Below are 15,618 nucleotides of genomic sequence, written 5' to 3'. Positions count from 1 at the left end.
ATGTGATTTATAACTTTCAAATGTTTTCTCTATTGGTATATGAGTCTCCATTTATACTCTTCCCATTGTTCTATTGTGTAAGTCACTTCAGTCCTGTCTGGCTCTTTGTGACCCCATGGACTGTAGCCTGCCAGGCTCTTCTGTCCTTGGGATTCTCCAGACAAGAATACCGGAGTAGGTTGCCTTTTCTTCCTCCAGGTGATCTTCTGGACCCAGGGATCAAACGCATGTCTCCTACGTCTCCTGCATTTGCAGGAGGGCTTCCCTGGTGGCTCAGACGGTAAAGCGTCTGTCTGCAATGCAGGAGACCGGGGTTCGATCCCTGGGTTGGGAAGATCCCCTGGAGAAGGAAATGGCAGCCCACTCCAGTATTCTTGCCTGGAAAATCCCATGGACGGCGGAGCCTGGTAGGCTACCTTCCACCGGGTCGCAAAGAGTCAGACACGACTGAGCGAGACCGCCTCCTCCCTCCTCTTTACCACTAGCGCCACCTGGGAAGCCCCTGCGCACTTGCAGGGACTCCTCTTAAACTGCTAGAAAGATACTTGGCAATTCAAAGCAATGTTTGTTGTTTGTTTGTTTAATGAAAACAGTTATAACCATGAAAAAACTATTTCCCATGAAGATTTTATGTCGACCAATGTTTTAAAAATGTGTCAATCATACATGATTTTGTGGAACTCTCCTTAATACTTGGGAGTACTCTTGCCAGGGATCATGCAAATATCGATCGTATGTGATTGCAACATTTTAAAAAAATTGGTTGACGTAAAATCTTCACAGGAAATAAACGTTTTCTTTATGGTTATAACTGTTTTCATTAAAAAAAAAAACATTGCTTTGAATTGCTTCATATCTTTTCGTACCAGTTTTAAACGAAGGTTTCTAGTGATTTCCTTTTCTTCTGAACAATTTCCATGTATTTAAATAGCATTTGTAAACGTATCAGTTGGTTTCCCTTCTGCTCCCTGAAGAGATCGGATGTAAAACCGTGAGGTACTGCAGAAAGAAGAGGCGCGGGGCGTGGGTGGGAGGGTGGAACCAGAGCCGGTTTAGCCGCTCTGGACTGGATCCCACTCACATCCCGTGCGGGGTTTGGGGATCGAGAGCCCCAGCGGGAGGAAGAGGCTCTTTATGTTTGAGAGCAGCGCTGTGTGTTACAGCTGATCTGGGTGAGGGGGGCATTCACGTGCTGGGCGTCCCAGAGGGGGGTGTGGGAGCCCGGCAGGGTGAGACGGGCCCGGTGTAGCGCAGCCTGGCAAGACGTTCCAGAGCCTGAGCAGAATAAAGAGGGCGTTAGGCAGGGAGACCGGGCCACAGAAACGGGAGCTGTGTTAGGAGCAGGTGCTGTGTGCTGTGCTTAGTCGCTCAGTCGCGGCCGATTCTTTGCGACCGTATGGACTGTAGCCGGCCAGACAACCTCCATGGGGATTGCCCGGGCAAGAATACTTAAATGGGTTACCTTGCCCTCCTCCAGGTAATCTTCCCAACCCAGGGATCGAACCCAGGTCTCCCGCATTGCACTCGGATTCTTTACCATCTGAGACACCAGGGAAACCCTAGAATACAGGAGTGGGCATCCCTTCTCCAGGGAACTTCCAACCCAGGAATGGGACCGAACCAGGGTCTCCTGCATTGCAGGTGGGTTCTTTGTGTGCTGAGCTACCAGGGAAGCCCATTGAAACAGGGGGACTGATCAAAAAAGTAAAGATACCTGGAAAACACAGGAGTCAGGATTTTCATTGTTTAGTGGGAAGGGAGGAAACTAGATTGAATGGCTATGGTTGTATATGTGTGAACTCATACATATTTCAATAGATACAGTAAATTTATTAAATATAGAATTAAACATAGGTGTAAGTATTGTGTGTTCACCTTGCAGTTGTACCTGCTTCCTTTCCTCCCCAGTGGCAATGAACACCCTTTTCACCCAGGTTTCTAAATACCCTTTTCTACTAAAAAAATTCAGAACTTCTTGGAGGTGACTGATTTCAGGGCCCTGTCAAAAATTATGGGACACCCTATTAAGCCAGAGAATAAGAGGTCCTGGAACGATGGGACCATGTCAAAAGAACACAGAAGCCAGCTTAAAGGAGATCCCACTGATTAATTTGACCATCAAAAAGATAATGACATCTGTTATCTAAGTACCCATTGAATATAATAGGTAGTCATGAACCCCTGCTAATGTAAATTTATAAATGGAAAGTCTGATGAAGAATGGGATATATGCAAATGTCCATTGACAGATGAATGGGTAAAGAAGAAGTGGTACATATATACAGTGAAATATTCCTCCGCCTTTAAAAAGAATGAAATAATGCCACTTGCAGCAACATGGATAGACTTGAAGATTATCATATTAAGTGAAGAAAGTCAGAGAGAGAAAGACGAATATGATATCACTTATATGTGAAATCAAAAGATGATATAAGCAAACTTATTTACAAAACAGAAACAGACTCACAGGCTTAGAGAATGAATTTATGGTTACTGGGGGGATAGATTGGGGGTTTGGAATTGACTTGTACACACTTCTATATTTAAAATAGATAACTAACAAGGGCCTACTGTATAGGACACGGGGCTCTTCTCAATACTCTGTAATAACCTAAATGGGAAAACAATTTGAAGAAGAATAGATACAGGTATACATATAACTGAATCACTCTGCTGCACACCTGAAACTAATACAACGTTGTTAATCAACTATAACATAAAATAAATATTAAAAAATACTACATTATTTCATGCCTTTAAAACAATGTGATCTATAGAACATTGCAAATGATTTTTAAAAAGTAATGTGAAACTATTACAGCGAAAATGAATTCTTAGTGTCACAGGTGTTTTACTTTGATGATGCAACTTTGATTTAATTTGGGGCACTTTTTAAAGGGTACTTTATTTGTGTTATAATCCTTGAAGAGCTTAGAAATAAAAGTTCAGCTTAATTTTGAAAAGCAGATTTAATGAAATAAAAACTTTCGATAAAATTTGAAAAAAGAGTGCCTCTACGGGAACTGTTCATTGATTAGAAAGAGAAGAGTAAGTTTACAGCAGTGAAGTCTGGCAGACATCACAATCAAATGGTTAAGACTGACTCTCTCAGTAAAGGTAAAGATTGTACCCCCAGATAAAATGCAGTCAGAAGACCACAGCATTGTTTCATGATATTGCTGCCACAGAGGCATCACCAGAGTTTAATCATGAGCAAACACGAGATAACTGTACTTGGGAGACATTCTGTAAAATAACTGGCCTGTAACCTTCATGCATGTCAAGGCCGTGAAAGGAAAGGCTGAAGCACTGTTCTAGGCCGAAGGAGATTAGAGAAGAGACAACCAAATGCAGTACATAACTCAACTACACCTATGAAGGACATAAATTGGACAGTTGGGGTCTGGAGATTAAATGGAAATGTAATGTCTGTGAACTTTCTGAGGTAGATATATTGTGGGTCTGTAGGAGGTTGTTCTTGTTTGTAGGAAATAAACACTGAAGTATTGAGTGGGAGGTGATGTGGCATCAGATTGGCAACTTATTCCCAAATGGTTCAGGGAGAAAAGGCCTTTGAATTCTACTTAGAACTTTTCTCTAGGTTTGAGATTGTTCCAAGACAGAAAATTTGTATTCAAAAATAAAAATAATCCTTCAAATTTGCTAATAGTATTCAGAAGATGAATGGAATAAAACAAATCAGTTTTAGCCAACTAACCTAAAGACATTTTAAGAGCATAGAGTAGGACAGTTCAGGTTGTTCTAATGAAATGGAAGATAAAATGCGAGAAATTTGTGTGCCTCCTAAGTGATAAATGGGGCTTCCCTGGTGGCTCAGAGGTTAAAGCGTCTGCCTGCAATGTGGAAGACCTGGGTTCGATCCCTGGGTTGGGAAGATCCCCTGGAGAAGGAAATGGCAACCCACTCCAGTATTCTTGCCTGGAGAATCCCATGGACAGAGGAGCCTGGTGGGCTACAGTCCACGGGGTCGCAAAGAGTTGGACACGACTGAGCGATTTAACTTTCACTTTCACTTTAAGTGATAAATAATCACAAAATGCTACATAGCAAGAGGAGATGCATAGGAGAACTGAGTACTCAGCACCAGGGTCTGAAGTAGACAGCTGGGTGTAGAGCACACTTCTTTCTACACCATTAGAATAGAAAACAGCATGTGTTCCTGTCTGCTAAGATGTGCTAAGTCACTTCAGTCGTGTCTAACTCTTTGCAGCCCTATGGACTGCAGCCTGCCAGGGCAATCAATCCTCTAGCCGGGGATTCTCCTGGGAAGAATACTGGAGTGGGCTGAAGTGAAGTGAAAGTCGCTCAGTCGTGTCCGACTCTTTGCGACGCCATGGACTACACAGTCCACTGGATCTTCCTGACATTGGGTTCAAACTGGTGTCTCTTATGTCTCCTGCATTGGCAGACAGATTCTTTACCACTGGTGCTGCCTGGGAGCATCACAAGTGGCTTCATTGTTAATTAACTAATTCATCCTGGCACTGCCATTTACTAGCTGTAAGCCCTCAGTGAGTCACTTACTCTCTCTGCACCTCGGAGTCCTCCTATGTAAAATAAGGATAATAACAGTGCCTACCTTATAGGTACTCACAGAATGAACCTTATATGAGTTAGTGTGTGTACAATGCTTAGAACAGTGCCTGGTACAAAACAAGTGTGACATTCAAGTATTAACTCTTGTTGTTACTGTTATTAACTCATTCACCAACAGTACAGTATGCATCCTTCCATATTAATGACAATGACTCCATGGTGCATCTACCTCCCAGGAGCTGAGAGACACTTTCTCCACCCTGGAAATTGCTTATCCCATCCCCTAGCCTGTGTCCACTCCAGTATTCTGGCCTGGAGAAGTCCATGGACTGTGTAGTCCATGGGGTCGCAAAGAGTCAGACACGACTGAGCGACTTTCACTTTCACTTAACCTGTGTCCCTCGGGTCCCTCCTTAATGGCAGAGCATCAGTACCCAACATGGCCTGACCCCAGCTTTTAGTTCTGGTCCTAAGACCCCACTAGCTGAGCTGGGAGCCCTTGGCCAGCATAATGAGGATGTATCTGATATTTTCTGGCAAATGGTTCGTTGTTTTTTCTTCATCTGACTCTGCCTTTAGGATGTTGGCCTCTTCTTTACCTCTTTTTATTTTTTAAAAAGTTAAAATTTTTTTTAACATTTATTGATTTACTTGACTGCACCAGGTCTTAGCTGCAGCGCTCGGGCCCTTCGATCTTCACTATGGTGTGTGGGGTCTTGAGTTGCAGCAAGGGAACTTTTAGTTGCATCATGTGGGATCTAGTTTCCTGACCAGGATCAAACCTGGGTCTCCTGCTTTAGGAGTGCAGTCTTTGTCACTGGACCACCACGAAGTCCCTTTAGCTCCTTTTAGAGCTAATCAAGCTGTTTGGGACTACTGCCCAAACTCCACCTCCTGTGTCCCAGAAAACTTCTTAGCTTACCTTACTCCATTTTGTCTTCAATACATTTGAAACTTAAATTTGTTGTTTAGTCACTAAGTGGTGTCTGATTTTTTTTTTTTTTTTTTGCGACCCTATGGACTGTAACCCACCAGGTTCCCCTGTCCATGGAATTTTTTCAGGCAAGAATACTGGAGTGGTTTGCCATTTCCTTCTCCAGGGGATCTTCCCAACTCAGGGATAGAACCCATGTCTCCTGCATTGGCAGGCGGGTTCTTTACCACTGAGCTACCTGGGAAGCCTGAAACTTAAATACTTTTGCATTTTTCTTTGACGTTTTATATTTTCCAATACCCATTCAAAGACTTATGCCTCAAAAGTCTAGGATTATGAGCACATGGAACACTGACAGAGGAGGACTTATGTCATTTTCTTAGGATCCTATGCAAAATTCTGGGCTTTAATTACTGTTATCAATCAGTAGCTAGATTTCCGTTCTTGTTTGTTTGCATCTGTTTATGGGACTTGTTTAGGCAATTCTTTTATGGTCACTTATTTATGCATTTAATGCTGTGTCACTGTGAAGAGCAGATGGCAGAAAATACATTTTGACTTGATTTAAGGACTTGAATTTCCCTTGCATTTATGGATTGCCATTTTTAATGCTGCCTTCTCTTTGAAAGTTGCTTGCTTATAAACATCTGAGACTGTACAGTAAAAGTCTGTGTCCCTTATCTCATCTAAGCACTTACGCCTAAACATATACACCCATGGATAGAATATGAACTTCAGTGGCAGTCACAGCTGTGTTTACCACCTGGCTCTTGAAGAAAGTAGTTCATAATAGCTGCTCGAGTTTGAGCAAATGTCTTCATCAAAGAACAGTGATATTGACTGTTGACTCTCCAGAAGCCCACCAGGAAAAACAAACAACTGTGGATCAAAACAAATCTATGCATATTGGATTTACGGTGGTAAGGGTGAACATCACCTTGACAGAGACAGGAATATCTCAGAGCGGAGAGGTCCAGGAAGGGTATTTAAAGGATTTAGAGTTAGGCGGGATGATTTCTAAGGTGGAGAATTGGTTGAGGATGGGCAGAAATTATGACATGATGGCTTTGACTTGTGGCCCCAGTGGGGCAGGCATTCTTCACCTTGGAATTAACCTATTTTAGTTAGTTCATAGTCTTATTTTCCTGAAGCAAGTAGTTAGGTTGTTTTGCCTCTTTTCTATACTGGCTATCCTAGGAACTGGAAGACGTCTAGTTTCAGGGCTGTTAAATATAGGTTTGGGAAATGTTCTCAGTGATCAAATTATGTCATTGGATTGTTGTATTAAATAGAATAATGTATTTAAATGAAGCTGGCACTAAGTGCTCATTAAAATGTTAGTTTTTCTCTCTCCAACCCCAGCTGCTCCTCTCTGCCTACATGAGGGTCTCATCTTCATATTCAGTTCAGTTCAGTCACTCAGTCATGTCTGACTCTTTGCGACCCCATGAATTGCAGTACGCCAGGCCTCCCTGTCCATCACCAACTCCCGGAGTTTACTCAAACTCATGCCCATTGAGTCGGTGATGCCATCCAGCCATCTCATCCTCTGTCATCCCCTCCTCCTCCTGCCCCCAATCCCTCCCAGCATCAGGGTTTTTTCCAATGAGTCAACTCTTTGCATGAGGTGGCCAAAGTACTGGAGTTTCAGCTTCAGCATCAGTCCAGGACTGATCCCTTAGGATGGACTGGTTGGATCTCCTGCAGTCCAAGGACTCTCAGGATCTTCTCCAACACACAGTTAAAGCATCAAAATTTTTCGGTGCTCACTTTTCCTTCACAGTCCAACTCTCACATCCATACATGACCACATGGACCATAGCTTGACCAGACGGACCTGTTTGGAGTAATGTCTCTGCTTTTTAATATGCTATCTAAGGTTTGGTCATAACTTTCCTTCCAAGGAGTAAGCGTCTTTCAATTTCATGGCTGCAATCCCCATCTGCAGTGATTTTGGAGCCCCCAAAAATAAAGTCTGACACTGTTTCCACTGTCTCCCCATCTATTTCCCATGAAGTGATGGGACCAGATGCCATGATCTTAGTTTTCTGAATGTTGAGCTTTAAGCCAACTTTTTCACTCTCCTCTTTCACTTTCATCAAGAGGCTTTTAGTTCCTCTTCACTTTCTGCCATAAGGGTGGTGTCATCTGCATATCTGAGGTTATTGATATTTCTCCCGGCAATCTTGATTCCAGCTTGTGCTTCTTCCAGCCCAGCATTTCTCATGATGTACTCTGCATATAAGTTAAATAAGCAGGGTGACAATATACAGCCTTGACGTACTCCTTTCCTATTTGGAACCAGTCTGTTGTTCCATGTCCAGTTCTAACTGTTGCTTCCTGACCTGCATACAGGTTTCTCAAGAGGCAGGTCAGATGGTCTGGTATTCCCATCTCTTTCAAAATTTTCAACAGTTTATTGTGATCCACACAGTCGAAGGCTTTGGCATAGTCAATAAGCAGAAATAGATGTTTTTCTGGAACTCTCTTGCTTTTTTGATGATCTAGTGGATATTGGCAATTTGATCTCTGGTTCCTCTGCCTTTTCTAAAACAAACTTGAACATCTGGAAGTTCTCGGTTCACGTATTGCTGAAGCCTGGCTTGGAGAATTTTGAGCATTACTTTACTAGCGTGTGAGATGAGTGCAATTGTGCGGTACTTTGAGCATTCTTTGGGATTGCCTTTCTTAGGGACTGGAATGAAAACTGACCTTTTCCAGTCCTGTGGCCACTGCTGAGTCTTCCAAATTTGCTGGCATATTGAGTGTAGCACTTTCACAGCATCATCTTTCAGGATTTAAAATAGCTCAATTCCATCATATCCATTAGCTTTGTTTGTAGTGATGCTTTCTAAGGCCCACTTGACTTCACATTCCAGGATGTCTGGCTCTAGGTCAGTGATCACACCATTGTGATTATCTGGTTCGTGAAGATCTTTTTTGTACAGTTCTTCTGTGTATTCTTGCCACCTCTTCTTAATATCTTCTCCTTCTGTTAGGTCCATACCATTTCTGTCCTTTATTGAACCCATCTTTGCCTGAAATGTTCCCTTGATATCTCTAATTTTCTTGAAGAGATCTCTAGTCTTTCCTATTCTGTTGTTTTCCTCTATTTCTTTGCATTGATCGCTGAGGAAGGCTTTCTTGTCTCTCCTGGCTATTCTTTGGAACTCTGCATTCAAATGGGAATATCTTTCCTTTTCTCCTTTGCTTTTCGCTTCTCTTCTTTTCACAGCTATTTGTAAGGCTTCCTCAGACAACCATTTTGCCTTTTTGCATTTCTTTTCCATGGGGATGGTCTTGATCCCTGTCTCCTGTACAATGTCATGAACCTCCATCCATAGTTCATCAGGCTCTCTGTCTATCAGATCTAGTCCCTTAAATCTATTTCTCACTTCCACTGTATAGTCATAAGAGATTTGATTTAGGTCATAACTGAATGGTCTAGTGGTTATCCCTACTCTCTTCAGTTTAAGTCTGAATTTGGCAATAAGGAGTTCATGATCTAAGCCACAGTCAGCTCCTGGTCTTGTTTTTGCTGTCTGTATAGAGCTTCTCCATCTTTGGCTGCAAAGAATATAATCAATCTGATTTTGGTGTTGACCATCTGGTGATGTCCATGTGTAGAGTCTTCTCTTGTGTTGTTGGAAGAGGGTCTTTGCTATGACCAGTGGCAAAACTCTATTAGCCTTTGCCCTGCTTCATTCCGTACTCCAAGACCAAATTTGCCTGTTTCTCCAGGTGTTTCTTGACTTCCTACTTTTGCATTCCAGCCCCCTATAATGAAAAGTACATCTTTTTTGGGTGTTAGTTCTAAAAGGTCTTGTAGGTCTTCATAGAACCGTTCAACTTCAGCTTCTTCAGCATTACTGGTTGGGGCATAGGCTTGGATTACTGTGATATTAAGTGGTTTGCCTTGGAAACGAACAGAGATCATTTTGTCGTTTTTGAGATTGCATCCAAGTACTGCATTTTGGACTCTTCTGTTGACCATGATGGCTACTCCATTTCTTCTAAGGGATTCCTGCCCACAGTAGTAGATATAATGGTCATCTGAGTTAAATTCACCCATTAAGGTCCATTTTAGTTTGCTGATTCCTAGAATGTTGACATTCACTCTTGCCATCTCCTGTTTGACCACTTCCAATTTGCCTTGATTCATGGACCTAACATTCCAGGTTCATATGCAATATTGCTTCATCTTCATATTAATAACATCTAAATCAGTGGTATCCCAAGTATTGATACTCAAAAAGTATGTTGAATGAGTAAATGAAAATCCAAAGGTAAAATTAAGAAAGTAAAATGCAAAGTACTTTGTAGCATTTTAATACTAATTTAGGCCCATGAGACTTGTTTTTTTCAAACATAATTAATTTATTATCTTACCAAATGTAATTTTCTCATTAATGTATCAAAGTTCTGAAAACTTGAAAACCTAAGGGAAAGAGCTTGAACTTTGATCCCAAATATTTAGGTAAATTATTTCAACTTTGTTAACTCTTCTAGGAAAAAAAATTATCCAAATTAGTTGGGTCATCGTTTCCCTGATGGCTCAGTCAGTAAAGAGTCTGCCTGCAATGCAGGAGACATGAATTGTATCTCTGGGTTGGGAAGATACCCTGGAGAAGGAAATGGCAACCCACTCCAGCATTCTTGCCTGGGAAATCCCATGGACAGAGGAGCCTGGAAGGCTACAGTCCGTAGGGTTGCAAAGAGTTGGACACGACTTAGCAACTAAACTAAACCAAAACCAGACGCTACAGCATGAGCATAAAGTGGGAGGTCTGATGATCAGGTTCTTTCCTAAGCAGTTTCTTCTCTCTGTGAATGTAGTCTTTGTTTTTGATCCCTCTCATTAGAAAACCCTTTCGGTAACTGCTCATTCACTTTACATCTACTTTCATTGATCAAGGCTCTCACATCCCAACAGATTCTACTTTCCCACAGCACTCACCTGCTTTCTCCTCCATCCCACCCCACACAAAAGGAGGATCCAGCCATTGGATGGGAATGACATTAGATCTGCAGTTCCCTGATCATTAGAGCCTCTCAGAAATTTAAAGGTACACATATCAGAATCCCATTCTCTCCTCACCAACCCCTAGATTGTGATTCAGTTAAGTCTAAACCAAGCATTTAGGAACCTGTTCTTCTAAGAAGCTCCTCAGGAAATACTGAGGCTATCAACCAGGTTTGGGAATCACCCTCTGAAGTTAAAGGTCTTAAGTGTATGTACACCCAGGACTCCTACGGTTTCAGAAGAGCCTGGTGTCCTCTGAGAATCATTCCCACACATCAGGTGCAATTGCTCGGATGTTTTTCTTTTCTACCAGCATCCCAGTTTCAGTGGAGGCAAGCAGGACACGTCTGGTTACAGGCATGCTTCATTAGCTACGAGGATAATACAACTGCGGCTTTTTCTTTTTTCAGGGACAGCAGGAGGGTGACATGAACAGGAAAAGGAAATTGAATACAGTACAATGCTGTTCTTTTAGGAATTGTAACCACCTTTATTCATTCATGGGCACTAGATATGAGTGGAGGTGTCAGCTGACAACAGATTATGAAAACCTCACCAAGAAATGTCTGGGTTTCTGTAGAATTTAAAGCCCCAGACTAATCTATTTTAGTTTCAAAGCAGGTGCTCATTTTTGGGGCTACTGCAGGCCTCTTTCCCTCTCTCCTGTGACATTGGACTAAAAATAGTTACCATTTATTCGCAGCTGCTACGTTCTGACAAGTTAAGCACTTTCTCTACCTTGTCTCTCATCCTCGTGGAAACAATGAGACCTGTTATTCTTATATTACATAAGAAGAAACTGAGGCTTGGAGAGATTAAATAACATCCCAGGTTAGACAACATGTAAACTGCGTAACCAGCATTGAGACCCAGGTTTTTGTTTTTTTTTTTTTTTTAACCTCTAAGACCTGAATCCTGAAGGAGTCACAGATTAGAGGTTAGGACTATGGGCTTTGAGTCCACCTGCCTGATTCAGCCCAGACTGTGTTATTGTTATTGTTTAGTTGCTAAGTCTTATTCCTCTGCCTCTTCAAAACCCAGCTTGTACATCTGAAAGTTCTTAGTTAAGGTACTGCAGAAGCCTAGCTTGAAGGATTTTGAGCATACCTTACTAGCATGTGAAATGAGTGCAATTGTACAGTAGTTTGAACATTCTTTGGCATTATCCTTCTTGGAGACTGGAATGAAAACTGACCTTTTCTAGTCCTGTGGCCACTGTCGAGTTCTCAAAGTTTGTTGGCATATTGAGTGCAGCACTTTTACAGCATCATCTTCTAGGATTTGAAATAGCTCAGCTGGAATTCTGTCACCTCCAGTAGCTTTGTTTGTGGTAATGTTTCCTAAGGTCCACTTGACTTCACACTCCAGGATGTCTAGCTCTAGGTGAGTGACCACACCATCATGGTTGTTTGGGTCTTTATATAGTTCTGTGCATTCTTGCCACCTCTTCTTAATCTCTTTTGCTTCTATTAGGTCCTTATTGTTTTTGTGCTTTGTCGTACCCATCCCTGCATGGCATGTTCCCTTGATACCACCAGTTTTCTTGAAGAGAGCTCTGGTCTTTCCCATTCTATTGTTTTCCTCTATTTCTTTGCATTGTTCTTTTCAGGACTTCTTATCTCTCCTTGCTGTTCTCTGAAACTCTGCATTCAGTTAGGTATATTTTTCCCTTTCCTGGCTGTGTAACCTTGGGAAATTTGTTGAATCCCTCTGTGCCTCAACTTCCTATCTGAAAATGGGAGTCTTAACCCAGCTAATACATGGGCAAAATATCTGGAGAAATGGCAAGTAAGTATATAAAAAGATGCTCAAAATCAAATGTTATTAGGGAATTTCAAATAAAAACAACAATGAGCTATACCACCAAACACCTATTAGAATGGCCAAAATCTAGAACACTCACCACACCAAATGGTGGGGAGGGTCAGGAGCTCTCACTGTTGCTAGGGATATGCAAACTGGTATAGCCACTTTGGAAGATAGGTCAAAGCTACAAATACTCTTACACTCTGATCTAGCAATCATCCTTTTTTGACATTTACTCAAAGGAGTTGAAAACTTGTACCTATACAAGAACTTACACATGAATGTTTATAGCAGCTTTATTCATAATTGAAAAAACTTGGAAGAGACCAAGATGCCCTTCAATGGGTAGATGGACAGACAATTTGGGACATCCATATGATGGAATATTATTCAGCATCAAGCCATGAAAGACATGAAAGAACAAACCCACTATGGAAAGGTTACACATTGTAGGATTTTGACCATATGACATTTCTGAAAAAGGCAAACTATGAAGAAAGGGGCATGGTGGTGACTCCAAGGGGGTCAGAGTTAGGAGGAGAGGGATGAATAGGGGGAGCACAAGGCAATTTTAGGGCAGTGAAAGTCTTCTGTATGATACTGAAATGACGGATACATGTCATTACACATTTGTTAAAACCTACAGAATGTACAGAAGAATCAACCCTAATGTAAACTAGGGACTGTGGCTAATAACAATATATCTATATTATCTCATCAACTGTAACAAAAGTACTATGCTAATGCAAAATATTAATAATAAAACTGTGTGCATGGTGGGGTGAATGTGGAAGAGGGAAAGGGCATATAAGGGGATGCTGCACTTTTCACACAATTTCCTGTGAACCTAAAACTGCTCTAAAAAAGAAAATCTGCTTGTTAAAAAGGAAAGTCAACATCAAAAAAAAAAGAAAGAGAGCAAGTTATTGGGAGGATTTGATAAGTTATTATAAATAAAACAGAACAAGTGCCTACCACATTGTGAGTACTGCATAAATGTTTATTGTTATTATCATTATAATCATTATCTGTATTGCTTTCTTGGAAGTGATCCAAACATTTTTCTGGAAGCAGCCTGAACTTTTGGCAGGAAATTGAGTGTGACCTTGGGCAGATCACGTAAATTCTGTGAAATTATGCTTCCTCCTCTATAAAATGGGGATGATAATTGTACCTGCTTCTTAGGTTGTTGTGAAGATATCACGAACTGATGCACAGAAAAGGTTTAGGACGGTGCCTGGCATGTAAGTGTAAACACAGCTGCTTTTCCTGCTCTTTCTATACTGTCTTCCAACCCTGAGTACTCTGTGAAATTTTGCTCAAGCATACTCCCTGTTTCTTTTTCCTTGGCTTGCTCCCATTTTAGTCCAAGCATCTTTTAACTCATTATCTCTGGCCTTAGTACAGAGAATAGAGTGCTAAGATGCGCAGCATCTGCTGAAAAAACAAATGGACAGAGCTACAGAGCTGAAACCTGGACAGCTCAATTGCAAGGAGCCATTTAATATTCAGTGGTGTGAGAGCATTTAAATTATAGGTCTTATTTGGTATGATAGGCAAATAGTACATTTGCTTTTCTAGAGGTCCCCCTCCTTTACTATCTACTGTGTTTTGGGCTCCTCTTGGCTGATTCTAACATTTGGGCACTTTTCCTATAATACCTACCTCCTAACCCTCTATAGTTAGGTTTGCTACTTGGACTATACTGCAATGAATTTCAGCTGTTTGATCATCACAGTGATCATAAGTTCATGACCCTAGGGCTGACATTGAATCTCAAAGCTATCCTTTCTGGCATATTAACCCCCTTTCACATCAGAGAGTTTATCAATAGCTTAACTTCACAATCTGACACAGTTTCTAGATTTCAAATAACCTTTTAATGTTTTAGGGGCTGAGTTACAAATATTCCACCAAAGTTAATTTCTTTTCCTAGAATAGTGTTTGCATATAATATACATGTGCATACGAAAGAGTTAGGGGCTTTCCTGGTGGCTTAGATAGATCTACCTGCAATGCAGGAGACCTGGGTTCGATTTCTGGATTGGGAAGATCCCCCGAAGAAGGGAATGGCAACCCACTCCAGTATTCTTGCCTGGAGAATCCCCATGGACAGAGGAGCCTGGTGGGCTATAGTCCATGGGTTACAAAAAGTCAGACATGACTGAATGACTAACACTTTCACTTTTCACTATGAGAAAGCTGTATTGTTTTTTGTTTTCTTATGAATTCTGTAGATATTTAATTAAAATATATAGACACTATACATTCTCAAAACAGAACCACTTTTTTATGAGTGCATTAAAGATTCAAGAGTCTAGGTATAGCTCTTCTAGGAAAAGGTAGAACTAACAAAGACATAGTTTTAACAACAAACCATTCTATTTCCTTGTACTTTTAGATGTGATAATTATGATTCATTCAGTTCAGATGCTCAGTCGTGTCCAACTCTTTGAGACCCCATGGCCTGCAGCACACCGGGCTTTCCTGTCCGTCACTAACTCCCAGAGCTTGCTCAAACTCATGTGCATCGAGTCAGTGATGCCATCCAACCATCTCATCCTCTGTCATCTCCTTTTCCTCCTGCCTTCAATCTTTCCCAGCATCAGGGTCTTTTCTAATGAGTCAGTTCTTTGCAGCAGGTGGCCAAAGTATTGGAGCTTCAGTGTCAGTCCTTGCAATGAATATTTAGGACTGATCTCCTTTAGAATTGACTGGCTGGATCTCCTTGCAGGTCAAGGGACTTTCAAGCATAGTTCAAAAGCATCAATTCTTAGCAGTGCTCAGCTTTCTTTACGGTCAAACTCTCACTTTCATACAAGACTACTGGAAAAACCAGAGCTTTGACTAGATGGACCTTTGAGGGCAAAGTAATCTTTCTACTTTTTAATATGCTGTCTAGGTTTATCATAGCTTTTCTTCCAAGGAGCAAGCGTCTTTTGATTTCATGACTGCAATCACCATCTGCAGTGATTTTGGAGCCCAAGAAAATAAAGTCTGTCACGGTTCCACTGTTTCCCCATCTATTTGCATGAAGTGATGGGACTGGTGCATGATTTTAGTTTTTGAATGTTGAGTTTTAAGACAGTTTTTCACTCTCTCTTTCACTTTCTCAAGAGGCTCTTAATTCTTCGCTTTCTGCCATAAGGGTGGTGTCATCTGCATATCTGAGGTTATTGATATTTCTCCCGGCAATCTCAATTCCAGCTTGTGCTTCATCCAGCCCAGCGTTTCTCATGATGTACTCTGCATATAAGTTAAATAAGCAGGGTGACAATATACAGCCTTGACGTACTCC

General features: G+C 41.4%; 1 long non-coding RNA gene across 3 annotated transcripts in view; it reads left to right on the top strand.

The window, feature by feature from the left end:
- The window catches only part of LOC122452525, a 77,512-nt gene that overhangs the window by 54,941 nt on the left and 6,953 nt on the right, over positions 1-15,618 (top strand). Inside the window, exon 4 of one of the 3 annotated variants that reach the window (XR_006272730.1) lies at positions 13,506-13,564. The exons of the other annotated variants lie outside the window; for them this stretch is intronic. This is a non-coding gene — a long non-coding RNA (uncharacterized LOC122452525). The remainder of the gene's footprint in view (positions 1-13,505; positions 13,565-15,618) is intronic. 3 annotated transcript variants of the gene reach the window in all.

The sequence above is a fragment of the Cervus canadensis genome, chromosome 13 (genome assembly GCF_019320065.1).
Source record: "Cervus canadensis isolate Bull #8, Minnesota chromosome 13, ASM1932006v1, whole genome shotgun sequence".
In the NCBI taxonomy this organism is placed as follows: Eukaryota; Metazoa; Chordata; class Mammalia; order Artiodactyla; family Cervidae; genus Cervus; species Cervus canadensis.
The sequence above is the reverse complement of the archived record's forward strand: the minus strand, read 5'-3'. Positions and strand labels throughout refer to the sequence as shown.